The sequence below is a fragment of the Gossypium arboreum genome, chromosome 6 (genome assembly GCF_025698485.1).
Source record: "Gossypium arboreum isolate Shixiya-1 chromosome 6, ASM2569848v2, whole genome shotgun sequence".
NCBI lineage: Eukaryota > Viridiplantae > Streptophyta > Magnoliopsida > Malvales > Malvaceae > Gossypium > Gossypium arboreum.
In genome coordinates, this window is record NC_069075.1 from 7,274,712 (window position 1) to 7,290,861 (window position 16,150).

Consider the following 16,150-nt stretch of genomic DNA (forward strand, 5'->3'; position numbering starts at 1 on the left):
TGATCTGACTCTTACTTCGAATAAACCAGTATATCATCAATAAAAACTACTATAAACTGGTCTAAATACGGTTGAAAGATACGATTCATGAGATCCACAAAAGTAGTTGGAGCATTTGTAAACCTAAATGGCATTACTAAGAACTCATAGTGGTCATACCTTGTAAGGAAAACTGCCTTTGGAACATCGTTTTCTTTTACTTTCAACTGATAGTAGTCTGACCTTAAGTCAATCTTCGAAAATACAGAAGCTCCTCTTAACTGATCAAACAAATCATTAATGCGAGGCAGTGGATACTTATTCTTGATTGTTACTTTATTCAACTGTCGGTAGTTAATACAAAGTCGCATTGATCCATCTTTCTTCTTAAAATATAATATCGGAGCTCTCCAAAGTGATATGCTCGGTCGAATAAAACCACGGTCTAACAAGTCCTGCAACTGTATCTTTAGCTCATTTAACTGTGTGGGTGACATTCGATATGGGGGTATACATACTGGAGCTGTACCCGGATATACCTCTATAGCAAATTCAACTTCCCTATCTGGTGGTAAACCCGGTAGTTCTTCGGAAAATACATCAGGAAACTCACAAACTGTCCAAATTTTACTGCACTGGCTTCCAACTGAATCTGAATTAATAACGTATACCAAATATGCTGAACAACCCTGCTGAAGTAATTTTCTAACCTTTATTGCTGAAACAATTCATGCTGGCCCACTTGTACTAATACCATTTACTTCAACCTGATCTTCACTCTCTGTCTGAATGCTGAATCTCCTTTTATAGCAGTCCAAAATCACTCCATGTTCAGATAACCAATCCATCCCCAGTATTATATCAAAATCCCCAAATGGCATAATCAAAGATCAACAGGAAAATTTTTATTTTGTATAATTAACGTGTAGCACCCCAAACCCGGCCCAGACGTTATGACCGGATCCGACATGCCACATCGAAACGTTCAAAACATTTTATATTGTTGATCCAGAAAAACTTACTTAGTGTTTTAAAAGATAATTTCATTATAGGTTAAAGTGAATGGAAGTTGTGCACCGGTAGGAAACCGGAAAAGAGGTGGTGAGTCCATCTGATCGCTAATACCAAGCTCCTTCGGATCCAATCCTAGACATGCATACCGCCATTGCCACACCTTAACGTCATGGATATTTCTAGGAAACCGATTTGATTAAGTCATTTTTAGGAAAAGTGATTAATTTTGGAAAATACTTTCATTACGGAAGCTTTGCTTGTTGTCGTGTTATTTTGAAATCAATTGTTGTTTTTAAAAACGCGCCCTAAAGCTATCCAATTTCAACAGTTAAAATAAGTAATACCTATCTTAGTAATACATATGAAAACCATCAAAAACAATTAAGCGGCCTTATTACATTTAAAAACCCAAAACTTTAACGTAAATAAAAGGATGTCCAGTTCACCAGAAGAAAATCAAACTTTCAGAACGGGTGGCCACTCCGAATTCCCTCACAGCTCCAAGCCCACTATGGTTGGGGATTTCCTGTGTGGATGAAAATAAAAAGGGTGAGTTTGGGGAAACTCAGTGTGTAAGGAAAACCCATTCAAAGCCCAAGTCAGCTCAAGCCCATTGGGCCTAAGCCCATTCAGATATCAGTGGTCTTGGGCGAGCCCTTTTCAGATTACAATAAACGGGCCTTAGCCCTTATTCAGATAACAAGATGGCCTATAGGCCCATTTCAAAATACATGCAACATCAAGAAACATATGCAAGCCCATTTGGGAGACTACTCAACCCACCAACCACTACACTCCACCGTACCACCATACACTCCATGTGGGAATAGCTTAACCCACCCAAATTTAACACTCCACATTCTGACCTTGTCGCTTAGTTAATAGTAAATTGAGGCAAAGCCTCCAAGATCGTGGACAAGCCACTTTCAGTACTTCCTCCGTCAATATCCCGGTCCCATGCATCGATAATAACAATATGGCATGCATAAATAACAACGATCAAACATGCATTTAGGTCAATTTAACCCTATGGGTATTTCGGTAATTTATCTTCTAGGGGTAAAACTGTAAATTTTTCACTTTTAAAGGTATTTCAGTAATTTATCTATTTTAGGGTTTTTCATGCATATTCCTACCTTTCACGTACTAACAGAATCACCACTGAGGGTTCTTACCGAATTGGGCCCGTTGGCCCATCATTCCAATTTTGGTCCATTAAGCCTAAAAATATCAAGGGCACAGAAATCATGCACTTTGCAGTCCAAACATTGCAGCTTACCAAAAACATTAATCGATTTACCTCACGAGCATTCGCATACTCGCAAATCTACAAAATATCGATTTTTGGCATTTCGGCTTTTCTACTTTTGCCGATCTAGACTAAGAAATAGGGTGTTAGTTACACACCTGTTTGCGACGATATGCTGACGAGATCCACACACGAACAGCCTACAATTGGATTACTAACACGTTAATCTAACTATTCAAATGCAAACTACGTATTAGCCCCTTACAATATTCGGCCAACCACACCTACAGATTATAGTACGCTTATAAGAAATCAATAAGCAACTCATTAACAAATTTTTGTCAATGTTTACCACATAATCATAATTTCATTGCAAGCTGTCTTCCTGAGCAACAGTCACTAACTCATTTATAACTGGAGATACGAAACTCCAAATCAAGTGCCGTTAATTTTCCTTGAAAATAGACTCATATATCTTATATCCATAAAATTTTCAGAATTTTTGGTTTGGCCAATCAATACTAGATTTTTCTCAAAGTTTCGCATGTTTCACTGTTTGACTAATCTGACCACTCTTCATTACGAATCAAATTTCTCATTGTACAGAATTCAAAATATATTCTTGTTTATTTCATTTGAAACTAGACTCAACAAGATTTAATTAAATAATTTATGCAGCTTCTAACTCATCTCCCAAAATTTATGGTGACTTTCCAAAGTCACGTTACTACTGCTGTCCCAAGCAGATTTATTACCAAATCACTCTTTCACACCTAACTTGCATGCTTGTTATTTAAACATGTATATCACCAATCAATTATCACATATATATGATTTTACTTAAGTATAATCTCCATTTCATCATTTTAAAGCACAACATGTTAGCCGATTTTTCCCCTTAGCATCTAAGGCACATGCATGCTCATTTGTTTGGCTAAACTTCACCTATCTTCCATTTTTCATCAAAAGAACATGAAACAACAACCATTTCCTTCATTTTAATTCATGACTAAATGCTCACAACACAACTAAAAACCAAAATATGCTTCAAGAGTTAAGGTAGAATCAAGAAGAACTCATGAACATCAAGATAGAAGAAAACTACCATGAACTTACCTTCAATTTTCTTCCCCAAGTGACCAAACATTCAAGAGCTTTCTCCTCTCCTTTCTCTTCTCTAACTTTCGGTTATGATGAACAAAGATGGACAAAATTTTGTTCTTTTCACCCCTTTTTCTTTTAAAAAAATTTCATATTTCATCCATTTAATTCTTTAATACAAAAGACATGAAATTCCCATCATGGAACATTTACCTAACCCATTATCATGGAACAGTTACCTAACCCATTATCATGGAATATTTACCTAATCCATTATAATGGAACATTTACCTAACCCATTATCAATTTGTACCATGAATTATGGATATCAAGTGCTCTTATTGTCTACAACAACATAATGGATGGCCACTTCATGTAAAATGGGAGGTTTGTCATGCAAATCCTCCTATTTTGCACTCCTATTTATTTGGCCACTTCAATTTAGCCTATAGCATTTTCAAACATTTTCACATAGGTCCTATTTCATAATTTCACCCCCTTTTTCTTATGGAACAAAAATTAACTAAAATTACCGGGTTCTATCTTAAGCTTGGGCCTTCTAGAGGCCCACTAACATAATTAAACCTATGCCAACATTCACAGAATTCCCGAAAATTGGGTTTCTTCCCCAAGTGACCGAACATTCAAGAGCTTTCTCCTCTCCTTTCTCTTCTCTAACTTTCGGTTATGATGAACAAAGATGGACAAAACTTTGTTCTTTTCACCCCTTTTTCTTTTAAAAAAATTTCATATTTCATCCATTTAATTCTTTAATACAAAAGATATGAAATTTCCATCATGGAACATTTACCTAACCCATTATCATGGAACATTTACCTAACCCATTATCATGGAATATTTACTTAATCCATTATCATGGAACATTTACCTAACCCATTATCAATTTGTACCATGAATTATGGATATCAAGTGCTCATATTGTCTACAACAACATAATGGATGGCCACTTCATGTAAAATGGGAGGTTTGTCATGCAAATCCTCCTATTTTGCACTCCTATTTATTTGGCCACTTCAATTTAGCCTATAGAATTTTCAAACATTTTCACATAGGTCCTATTTCATAATTTCACCCCCTTTTTCTTATGGAACAAAAATTAACTAAAATTGCCGGGTTCTATCTTAAGCTTGGGCCTTCTAGAGGCCCACTAACATAATTAAACCTATGCCAACATTCACGAAATTCCAAAATTGGGTTTCTTCCCAAGTGACCGAACATTCAAGAGCTTTCTCCTCTCCTTTCTCTTCTCTAACTTTCGGTTATGATGAACAAAGATGGACAAAACTTTGTTCTTTTCACCCCTTTTTCTTTTAAAAAAATTTCATATTTCATCCATTTAATTCTTTAATACAAAAGACATGAAATTCCCATCATGGAACATTTACCTAACCTATTATCGTGGAACATTTACCTAACCCATTATCATGGAATATTTACCTAATCCATTATCATGGAACATTTACCTAACCCATTATCAATTTGTACCATGAATTATGGATATCAAGTGCTCATATTGTCTACAACAACATAATGGATGGCCACTTCATGTAAAATGGGAGGTTTGTCATGCAAATCCTCCTATTTTGCACTCCTATTTATTTGGCCACTTCAATTTAGCCTATAATATTTTCAAACATTTTCACATAGGTCCTATTTCATAATTTCACCCCCTTTTTCTTATGAAACAAATATTAACTAAAATTGCCGGGTTCTATCTTAAGCTTGGGCTTTCTAGAGGCCCACTAACATAATTAAACCTATGCCAACATTCACAGAATTCCCGAAAATTGGGGCGTTACATAACGGGCATCTTGGACAGACTTGATTCACTAAGACAGTTTACCCCAATGGACTCAACACCTCTATAGATACTCTAGACATTTCTGATTTTAATTTTCCCGATTCAACTAATTTTGAATTAATATAAGAATGTGAATATTCAGGATCAATTAAAGCATGCACAGGCTTAGAATATAGTAAAAATATACCTGTTACTACGTCGTGGGCATCACCTTTTTCTCGAGTTTTGACCACATAAGCTCTGGCTGGTACTCTGGCCTCAAACTGTTGAGTAATAATGTCACTGCTTTTCCTAACATTACCTCCTCTAGAACCTGAATCACCTCTACCGGATCCTTTGCCTCTAGCTGTGGATACTGATCTCTGTAAAGTCACTGGTGTAGCACTATCAGTTTTTGGACAATCTCTGATGAAATGGTTTGTAGAACCACATTGGGAGCAGCCCCTAGTCAATTTCCAACATTCCCCTCTGTGTTTCTTCCCACAGTACTGACAATCTGGAATTTCTAGACTTCGAGGTGGACCTCTCACACTGCTAGTAGATACTGTTATTTGTTTCCCTCTGCTTCTACCGCCTCTATCTGATCTAAAACTAGATCTCCATCCACCTTGAGATTCCTTTTATCTTTTTGGTTGCGGATTTGAGCTGGTAGTTCCCGCACGTTTCTCGGTTAGTCTGACACTTTTAGTCTTTTTATCGAGGCCCAATACTTGATCTACCATTTTGGCTCGCTCAATTAAATTCACAATCTCGGAAATACGGTGAGATACTAACTGTACGTTGATCTTATCTCACAAGCCTCGTAGGAATCTTTTACAATTATTTGCTTCAGTTGGAATAACCTCGGAGGCATATCTGCTGAGTCTGGAGTATTCCTTCTCATAATCTATAACTGACTTGTCACTCTGTTGCAACAATAAAAATTCTTGTTTCTTGTCTTTGATATACATCTCCCCAATATATTTCTTTTGGAATTCCTTCTGAAATAGATCCCACGTTATCTGATCTTCCAGTAGATGTCGAACCACTGACTCCCACCAAAGATAGGCTTCCCCTTGTAGTAGAGAAACGACACAAATCAAGCACTCTCGTGGGGTACATTCTAATTGCTGTAAAATTCTCTTGGTTAGCTCCATCCAATTTTCAGCAGTTGATGGATCGACTCCTTTTAGACCCATAAATTTTGTGGCACTCAATTATTTTATTGGGTCCCGTCTTTGAGTAGGTGCAGAGGTCATAGCAGGAATAGTTCCTGCTACTCTTTGTAAAGCATCGGCTATCACTCTTAATAAATCAGAATCTTCTCTATCATTTCTTCTATCAACTCTAGATGGTTGATTTCTTACAGGATTTATGCTAGGTGTTACCGACTCAGTTTCATCTAGTCCATACGACTCATCATCACCAGTATACATTTCCTGATCAGTATCTTTTATTCTTTCATCTGACGTCTTTAATCTATAAAACAAAAACAAACAAATAGGTCAGCATCCAAAAATCCCGACTCAGTTTCGACTCAAAAGTGGTATGTACCTCTAGACTCAATTTTCGAGCTCGATTTAGTCCGAGAATAGGCTAAACTTGATAGCTCTAATACCAAAAATTGTAACACCCCTTTACCCCAAACCGTCGCTGGAACAGGATTACGAGACATTACCAGACATATCGAACAATTTACAAAAAATTCTTAAATAAATAACAAACATGTTGTAGAATAATCATAAATTCATATATATTTTTCTAATTGACTTCATTCATTCATTTTATTATTATTATTATTATTATTATTAAATAAAATTCAATATAACCCCTTTTATAAATATCTAACCTTCCCGCAATTTCAAATCACACTCAAACCAATTCCAATATTTCAACCAATGCATTTATATACTCAAATATACTTGAATCATATTTAATATATTGACTTAACAACTTAAGTAATGAAAATTCTACTATAACATATTGACTTAACAACTTAAGTAATGAAAATTCTACTATCATTTTTAATTATTACTTAAAACTATTCAAACCATTTCAATTCAATATCAATGCTATAATAAGTTCTACCATTTCACTAATTTAATCATCAAAATACCAAATACCTTTCTTTACAACAAAAATTATATAACATGCCAAAATAACCATTAAAATCCCTATGTACATGCCAATTTCACTTAAGAGAAGAAAACATCACCAAAATCTTTTTGCTAGAGTCGGGATCGTTCGGACGCTGGATCGGGACTCTGGACTTCTATTAACCTGTGCACGGAAACAACCATACGCTGAGTATTTCATACTCAGTGCTATTACCATAATTCAAATTATAAATATAATAATCATATAAATTAAATCATATAACTATAATATTTACTGAACCAATTCAAACATAAATTTGTCATTCTCAATATATTCATACAATTTAATTTAACTATTCATCAATTGAAATCATATACATTCATGTTGAGCCATTATCTAATTCATGAACCATTGGTTCATGCTTTCTATTCTTATACTCACATTCAAATCACATTTCAATTCATGTTCCATTTTCATATTTCTTTCAATGGCTCAACCAATTCTTTTTATTCAACTTAGCTTTTCTTTTAAATACCCCTATTAACAGACTCGGACTTTGGCGAATACATGGATCCAACCAAACACACCAGTTCGGCACCCAGTGCCTTATCGAATAGTTTGAAGAAAAGTTGACACCCAGTGTCTCATCGGCCTAGCCGAAGTAAAGTGGTACCCAGTACCTCATCAAATCTATCCGAAGTAATAGTATGACACCCAGTGTCTCATCGACTCGAGGTCGAAGTATCCCTGAACACTTTCAATCCTATGGCATGCCAACTATATCCGACTCAGCCCGACTAGTTAATAGAGTTTCCAGATCACATATAAATTTCAGTTCAGTCACAAATTCTCACATTTTCAAGTCAATCATTTTCCACTTTTCAATCAAAATTTCAATTCACATATTCATAATTCAATACACTTTCTCAATTAAATATGCATTTCAATCATTCACATATAATCACAATTCAATTTAATTTCATACAATTCAATACTAATACTTACCATGCATATTAACTTAAAATTCAACAATTAATAATAATTAAATTCAATTATAACAATACTAACACATATTTCTCATTCAATTCAATTGTCTAAATTCAATTCAATAAAATTACTTACCTTAATATTTACTTACTATAAAATAAATAAATTTAAAATTAATACTTAATAATAAATAACTTGAATTATAGTAATCTGAGACCCAAATTTTGCAGTTACTCCTCGACGACCTTCTCCTTCCCTTTTTGTGCCGATACCTCGAATTCTTTTTACTTAAATTTTAAGTAAATAACTAAATATATTACAAGTGTAGCTATTTAATTATTATTTCAATACACTTGTATACTTCATCACGCTACACTTGACACATAATTAGATTTATTTATTAATTTATCTATAATTCATATTATAATTTAAATAAAATAATAATTATATAATATAATAATTAATAAATTAAGAAAAATCTTAGATTTTTCTTACACTTATGTTGCCTCAACCATTAAGAATGGTTTATTTACCGTTGTGATCCCCTTTCTTTTATTAATCTATAATTAAATTTTTACCCTTAATTCAATTTAATCCTTTTATTATTTACACTAAATTATGCTAAACTCACTTAATTAAATCCAAATTAATCACTCGACTAAACTCATAATTACTTATTATTATTTATGACTCAATTTACTAAGATAGAGGCCCTATAACTCACTTTTCCGGTGCCCGTGACTTTTGGATCATTACATTAGATCCATAGTTCAACCAATTTTCTATAGATGACTCGCAATATGAATAGTAAACATGCATGAGTCAGTGTAGAACTCACTTGACACCCGCGTACAACATCTTGAACTCCAGATTCAAACTTCCATCATTAAACCGCAACGACCACTGCTTACAAAACATAGGAACACCATTACTACTCTTATACATGCAAGTTGTTTATCATTTCAATCACTTACCCTGATGCAAAGTAACTACTGATCATAAAGGAACCTTAACCTCTAGATCATCGAGGTAGGATACATTCAGATTTAAGGAAGGTTTCAGTAGATAACACTTTGGGAAGAGAAAGAAGAAGAAAAAAGAACCCCTTTCAGGATATTCTCACATATAAATATGACCCATCTTGTTTAGTGGAATTTAATAAGTGTCATACATATCAGAACTTGCCTTCATATTGGCCTATAGTTTTTGAGAAAAATATAAATAAGTTCCCTTAATCAAACTTATCAGACTAAACAATGCATTTGGTTTCTAACCATATTACTTAAAGCTAGCACAATATTCCATACTAATCAGGTTCTTTGGTGATTACTCATCCGATGCTTCCCTTTTATCCGTTAACATGAACATATTCTTAACACATGGTAAAATATTAGAAATTCAAATTCTACTTACTCTTGTGGCAGTTACTATACGCCCACATGTATACGCTAGATAGACTCTTTACTGCTATACGCCAAAACTTTGGATCGTCAGATCTGGGGTGTTATAGCGTCTGCAAGTGAACCACTTGACTAATTTTTGTATCTTGCATAGTTGTTCGATGAAGGGCGTATACATACATTTTGTGTTTAACTTTTGCTTTTAATTCACAATTGTATTGTTTTGTCTTATAAGGTATAATTATCCCTAGTTATAATTGTGATCACCAAATTCCCCTGATTTGCAGTTTCCAAACTAGCTTTTTTTTCTTCTTCTAAGTGCATTCGTCTTTGATGGTTGAGTTTGATTAATGGGCAGTTTATGAATTTCTATTACTCTCTTAGAAGATGCAATACAAATTGAGCAAAGGATAACAATTTCAATGAAAAAGGGGAATCTTTATAACTGTTTTGTAATATCCTGAAGGCCTAATCGAAATAGTGGTTTCGTGACCAAAAATCTGAGATAACGAGATAGAAATAATTATTTTATAATTATTTTGATGTTTATGATATGATTGCATGATTTTGTGAAAATTTCGTGATGAAATCCTATGCCTAAAGTGCTTAAATTGAAATTAGGGACTAAATCGAAAAATTTGCAAAACTTGCATTCTAGGAGTTTTTAGTATGAAATTGTTTTGGAATATTAATGAGGAGGTCTTAAATAGAAATTTGGCCAATTTCTAAGTCTATGGACAAAAATTGGACATGGATGGAATTTTTGGAAAGTTTAGTAGTAAGGGCATTTTGGTCATTTAGTTATTAAAATGAATTTAAAACAAAATTAAAAGCCAATTTTTGTCCATCTTCTTCATTAGGTCGAAATTTCAAGGGTTCTCCATAGTTAGGGTTTGTTTCAACCTTTCAAGCTCCATAGTAAGTGATTCCAAGCCCCGTTTTTAATGTTCTTTACGTTTTTAGAATTTCGGTAGCTCGATTAAGCTTATGCTAGCAATAATTCAACCTAGGGTTCATATTTGGAAAAATACCCATAGGTGAAATTTGTGTATTTTGGTGTTTTATGATAGAGTATGAGGTTTTAAATTATGTTAGACAACTTGTACTACTCGGTTTTAAGCGAAAACGAGTAAAAGGGCTTAATCGATAAAAATACCTAATAGTCATTAGTACATGTTAAAGTGTGAATTTCATGTTGCCATAGAAGGGAAAAATGATCAGCATGTCATAAAACATAAGAATAAGGGATGAAGTTTAATTCCTAAGCCTAGGGGCAAAAGTGTAATTATGCAAAAGTTTAGGGGCAAAAATGTAATTTTTCCGAAGTTCGTATTAAATGCTGTTTTGATGAATGTATGTATTAAATAAGATTAATTTGGCATTATAGATCAAGAGAAACGAGATTCAAATCGCGATCGAGGGAAAAATAAAGTTTACGAAGAATAAACTCGATTGCTAATAATTTTGTACCAAGGTAAGTTCATGTGTAAATGTAGTAACATAATTGTCATTTTAAGCAATTTAATGTTGTTTATATGATATGATGCTGATTATTATCATGAAATATTATGCTTTGTGGTTATTGTTGAATAATATGTAATTATGTGAATTACTTGATGAGTATGAACTATCACCGAAGTATCGATTTCAATATTCCGTGGAAGATGGAAAAGATGCGTGATCGAGGAAAATGCCCATTTGAACCTTGGGAATAGATTAGAATACAAGTGACATTTCACTAGGATGGTTGAGTTCCGAACTCGTTGAGTTGAGTCCGAGTTCGTGAGATGTAACTAGGCATCCGAGCTCGTTGAGTTGAGTCCGAGTTCACTTATGGGCGGGTTACATGGTAGCTTGGCTACATGAGTTCCGCAGGTTATTGAGTTTGTCTAGCTGCGGGTATGACACTTACGTTCATGAAATCCGTGTATTCGAATTATATTCCAATGTGTTCAACGGGTGAATCTTAAGTGAATAAGGAGAAGGCCTAAAACGAAGGTGACATGTTGGTAAGTGTGGTAAATGAGAAAATTTGACAGGTATGTGCTTAAACTCTCAGGTTGAAAACTTGGTATGATGAAATCGTAGAAAGATATTAAATGTAAATGAAACATGAATGTCTTGGTGTTGTTTATGCAAATGATGTTTTATGTGAGATTGTGTGATTATGTTACTTGCTATTTGCATGTGAACTTACTAAGCATTTGTGCTTACTCCCTCCATTTCTTTCATTGTAGTTTTGACAAGCCGGCTTGAGAATCGGGATAGGTCGAAGACTCGTTCACACTATCCGAAGGCTTAAATTGGTAAAATGGCTTGTGTATTTTGAATGTGGCATGTATGGCAAAACACTCACTTTGTGTAATTGATCTTATGATATGGCTATGGTTTGGTAAGAAAAGGGTTTGTAAATGATTAGCCATTGGAATGACCAATCTAAGTCATATTTGATGTTATGTATGTTTAAAATGCTATTTAGTCCATGAAAATCCTTAGTAAAGTGAAATTTGCCATAAAATAGAATCTGACAGCAGCAGTGATATAAATTTGAAAAATCACTGAAAATAGTAGAAATGGAATTAAATGATGAGTAAGTTATGAAATTGAAGCTTAATTAGTCTATTTTCATATGGATTGAACAAAACAGGTATATAAATTATATTTTATGAGATATTTGAATTTTTGTGAAACAGGGCCAGAGTGATTTCTAGATCCCCTGTTCTGACTTTAAAAATTCATCATAAATTGTACAAAAATAATTAGAAGTCATGCTTTATATGTACAGATTCCTTATTTAGTCTAGTTTTAATAGAAACAAACTTCATAGTTATTTAAATTCTTTACAGAGAGATATCTGATTCGTAATATACAGAGGTCAGAGCAGTCAAACCCTGAAATAGGGGAGACTTTAACTAATAAAATGTACTAATTGGCTAGACGAAAAATTCTAGAAAAAAATTAATAAATAGATATATGAGTCTAGTTTCAGGAAAAATTTATGAAATTTGATTTCGAGTTTCAGAACTAGAGATATGAATTTTTAAGCTACTGTGATGCAGATTGCCAGCTTGACTGGAAATTTTAAAAATAAATTGTTTGAGCTGTTTAAGTAATGAATTAAGTCTGTTAACACCTCGTGTTCGACTCCGGCGACGGTATCGAGTACGGGGCGTTACATGTTTTCTCAAAGAAACAAGTCAAAAGATTTAAATTTGTCAGTAATGCCTCGATTTGTCGGGCGATTTATTTGGCTATTCAATACATGCCAAATCCTCTTGACAGGCTAAGGGGTGTTACAACCCCCCAGATGAGGAGCGATTATACAGTGACTTCCATTGAGTGTACTATATGTAATGGGAAGGTCCATCAAGACCTATTGAAGTTCATTGCAGTTCTTTATAATTGCGAGAGTTTATAATTTTGAAATTGAAAATTTGAAATTACAATTTAAGGCAGGATTTGAAATTAAATACGAAAAAATTTTATAAATGTGTATGATAAATAGTGGTGTTCCTTTATGGTAACCGAGATGATTAGTAAGGACTAAGTATGACGTAACTGTGCCACATGTAACACCCCAAACCCGGCCTGGACGTTATGACCGGATCTGATGCGCCACATTGATGCGTTCAAAACATTCTGTATTACTTAGTTTGGAAAAGCTGGGTTGGTGTTGTAAAAGACACTTTTAAAGGCAAAGTTAAAGTGAATAGAAGTGTGCACCGGTAGGAAACCAGAAAAAGAGGAGGTGAGTCCGTTGATCGCTTAAGTACCAAGCTCTTCCGGATCCAATCCTAGACATGCACACCACCATTGCCACACTCTAACATCTCGTATAATTTTGAGAAAATCGTTTGATTATGTCCGTCTTAAGAAAATGTTTAAGTTGAAAACGTTTGTTTAAAATATTTATTTCCTTGAAAAACATTTACTTTATGGAAACTTTGCGCGTCATCGTGATCTTTTAAAAATCAAGTAGTTTTTATAAAACAAACCCTAGTGCTAACCAGTTTAATAATCCCCAAAATAAAAATAATTAAAAAGAGCGGCCTTATTACAACTTTAAACATAATAAAATAAAATAATCCAAATTAAATGCTAAACTTATTTAAAATTGGCAATCCATCTTCATGGCCACTCTGAATCCCTTGACTCCAAGTCCACCAACTAGGGCTCACCTGTAAGGAAGGAAGAGGAAGGGGTGAGTTTGGAAAACTCAGTATACTGAAACCCATCCAAAGCCCAATTCAGCTCGAGCCCATTGGGCCTAAGCCCTATTCAGGATAACTTGATACAGATGGTCAAGCCCTTTTCGAATCACAAGAGCAAGGCCTTAGCCCCTTTTCATAACAGTGTGGCCCATAGGCCCGATTCAAGAACATGAGTATCAACGAAATAATGAATGCAAGCTCATCCTGGGAGACTACTCAACCCACCAACCGCTACATCGCCTGCACCAGCCCTACACACCATGTGGGGAATATCTCAACCCACCCAAATTTACACACCACAGTTAAAGAACGCACTCAAATTCAGTCGATTGAGGCAAAGCCTCCAAGACGTGGATGAACCACTTTCAAGATTTCCTCCATTAATACCCCAACCCCATGCAACAGATATTAATAAAAGCATATCATGTAAAATACAACATTGATCAATCATGCGATTCACCAATTTAAAACCCTAGGGGTATATCGGTAATTTTGCTCTTTAGGGTAATTTGGTAATTTTGCTCTTTAGGGTAATTTCGTGATCTACGCCATCGCACAAGCTAATTCAGTAATTTTATCAGTTTTATGCAATTTGATTCCACCATCTACCTAACGAGCTAATTTGCCCATCTCTTACCCATATTGGTCCAGTAAGCCCATTGGGCCCATTTTGGCCCATCAAGCCCCTTTTTCGAAATACGCTAAAGCATCACGCTGAACGTGCTTACCACCTTATGTGCAGATCTAACAATTCCTCTATGACTTGAGAGCATTCACATACTTACATGACCATGAAATGCCGGAATTTCGGCATTTCGGCTTTTTTCTTGAATTGAACTAAGAAAGGGTGTTCAGACACACCGATTCATGACGATCGCTTCGAGATCCCTTCGATGTCTTACAATTTATTAGCACAGTTCTTATTTACAAACCATAATCACTAAACCCCAAAACTTACTTATCCATGATCGAACCATATCCCTAAAAACCTTTGAAACCTTACCTTTTGCCAAAATCGATAGTTAGCTCGAATCCGATTGCTCCAATGAACCACGCCTTAGATTCAACGCTAAGAAGACTCTAGTCACCGAAAGAAAACATCGTTAAAGACTCTTAGAGCCATATGCCCAAATCGATGACCTCCCTAATTTTGGGACTTGCTTTTCTTAACTTTGCAAAATAAGAACAGATCTGAGATGATACGTACTTACCCCTTACTCCCACTTGATTTCCACGCAATCTAGTGTAGATTTATCTATCAAACGACGGTAGAACTCGATTCCCCAAAGTCTTGAAGTTTCGGCTATAAGCCCCCAAATCTATGGTTTTTCGGCTTTTGTATGATGAAGAAGATGATAATGTGGGGCTACAACCTTGAAGTAGAATTGCGGTCAGAGATCTAGGATTAAGAAAAGATAATTGCAAATTAATAAAAACAAAAGAACATAGGAGAACCTGGCTTTGAAGAAATCGGCACAAGCAATGATCACAGGATTTTGGCTTTTATGGATTCGGCAAAAGTATTGATGAATAGTAGGTATGATGAATAGTTTTGAAGAAGAAGAAAGAAAAAATAGAAGAAGAGGAATAGGGAGGTGGTAGTTTCGCTAGAGAGGAAAAAGAGAGGAAAAACAACCCTAAGGTGTTAAAAAGGAAGAAAACGGCACCACTCAATACCCTAAGTGCCGAAATACTAACAACATAGCCCCCGCCGATTTTCCCTCTTCAATTCCCATAATTCGCCAACTCCTAGCCTCATCCAAATCCCTTAAATCTCTCCCTTATCCCTCCTTAATCCAAGCATTTAAACTGATCCAACTCTCCTTTAGCGTAATCCACGAACTCCAACACTTACCCTCCCGCACTAAAAAATAAATGCATCTATTTGCCAACACAGGAATCGATCCCTTGCCTTCCCAAAGCTCCACACGCCACTTTTCTAGGAGCCTAGTGGCGCCACCCTTTCCACTTAACCAAGGCTCTTTTGTGATGCAATTTACCCATCACTCCACTTAAGGCCACTTAGCCGTAACCCCTAACTCCTAAGTCTAAAATTCCAAAAATTCAACTGGTTTTGGCCAACTCATGGGCCTTCTATAAGCCCATTTACCTACTCAAAATACTAATTCCACATCCAAATACAAAATTTTAAAAATCTTTACAAAATATTAAAAATCGCGAATAAACCCGAAAATCAGGATGTTACACCACACGTCCTTTTTTAATATTTTTTTTTGCATGTTATAGTGAAATGTGCACAAGTGTGGCGCCTGTTTGCTTAACTGTCATGCAATGACTATATACCAAAATT

At 35.0% G+C, this 16,150-nt stretch overlaps 1 long non-coding RNA gene across 1 annotated transcript in view; it reads right to left on the bottom strand.

The window, feature by feature from the left end:
- Positions 1–1,257: 1,257 nt before the first annotated feature.
- LOC128294222 (uncharacterized) overlaps positions 1,258–16,150 on the bottom strand; it is a 33,267-nt gene continuing 18,374 nt past the window's right edge. The window contains exons 2-3 of the long non-coding RNA XR_008284536.1: positions 2,401–2,442; positions 1,258–1,519 (exon numbers count right to left, since the gene is read on the bottom strand). This is a non-coding gene — a long non-coding RNA (uncharacterized LOC128294222). The remainder of the gene's footprint in view (positions 1,520–2,400; positions 2,443–16,150) is intronic.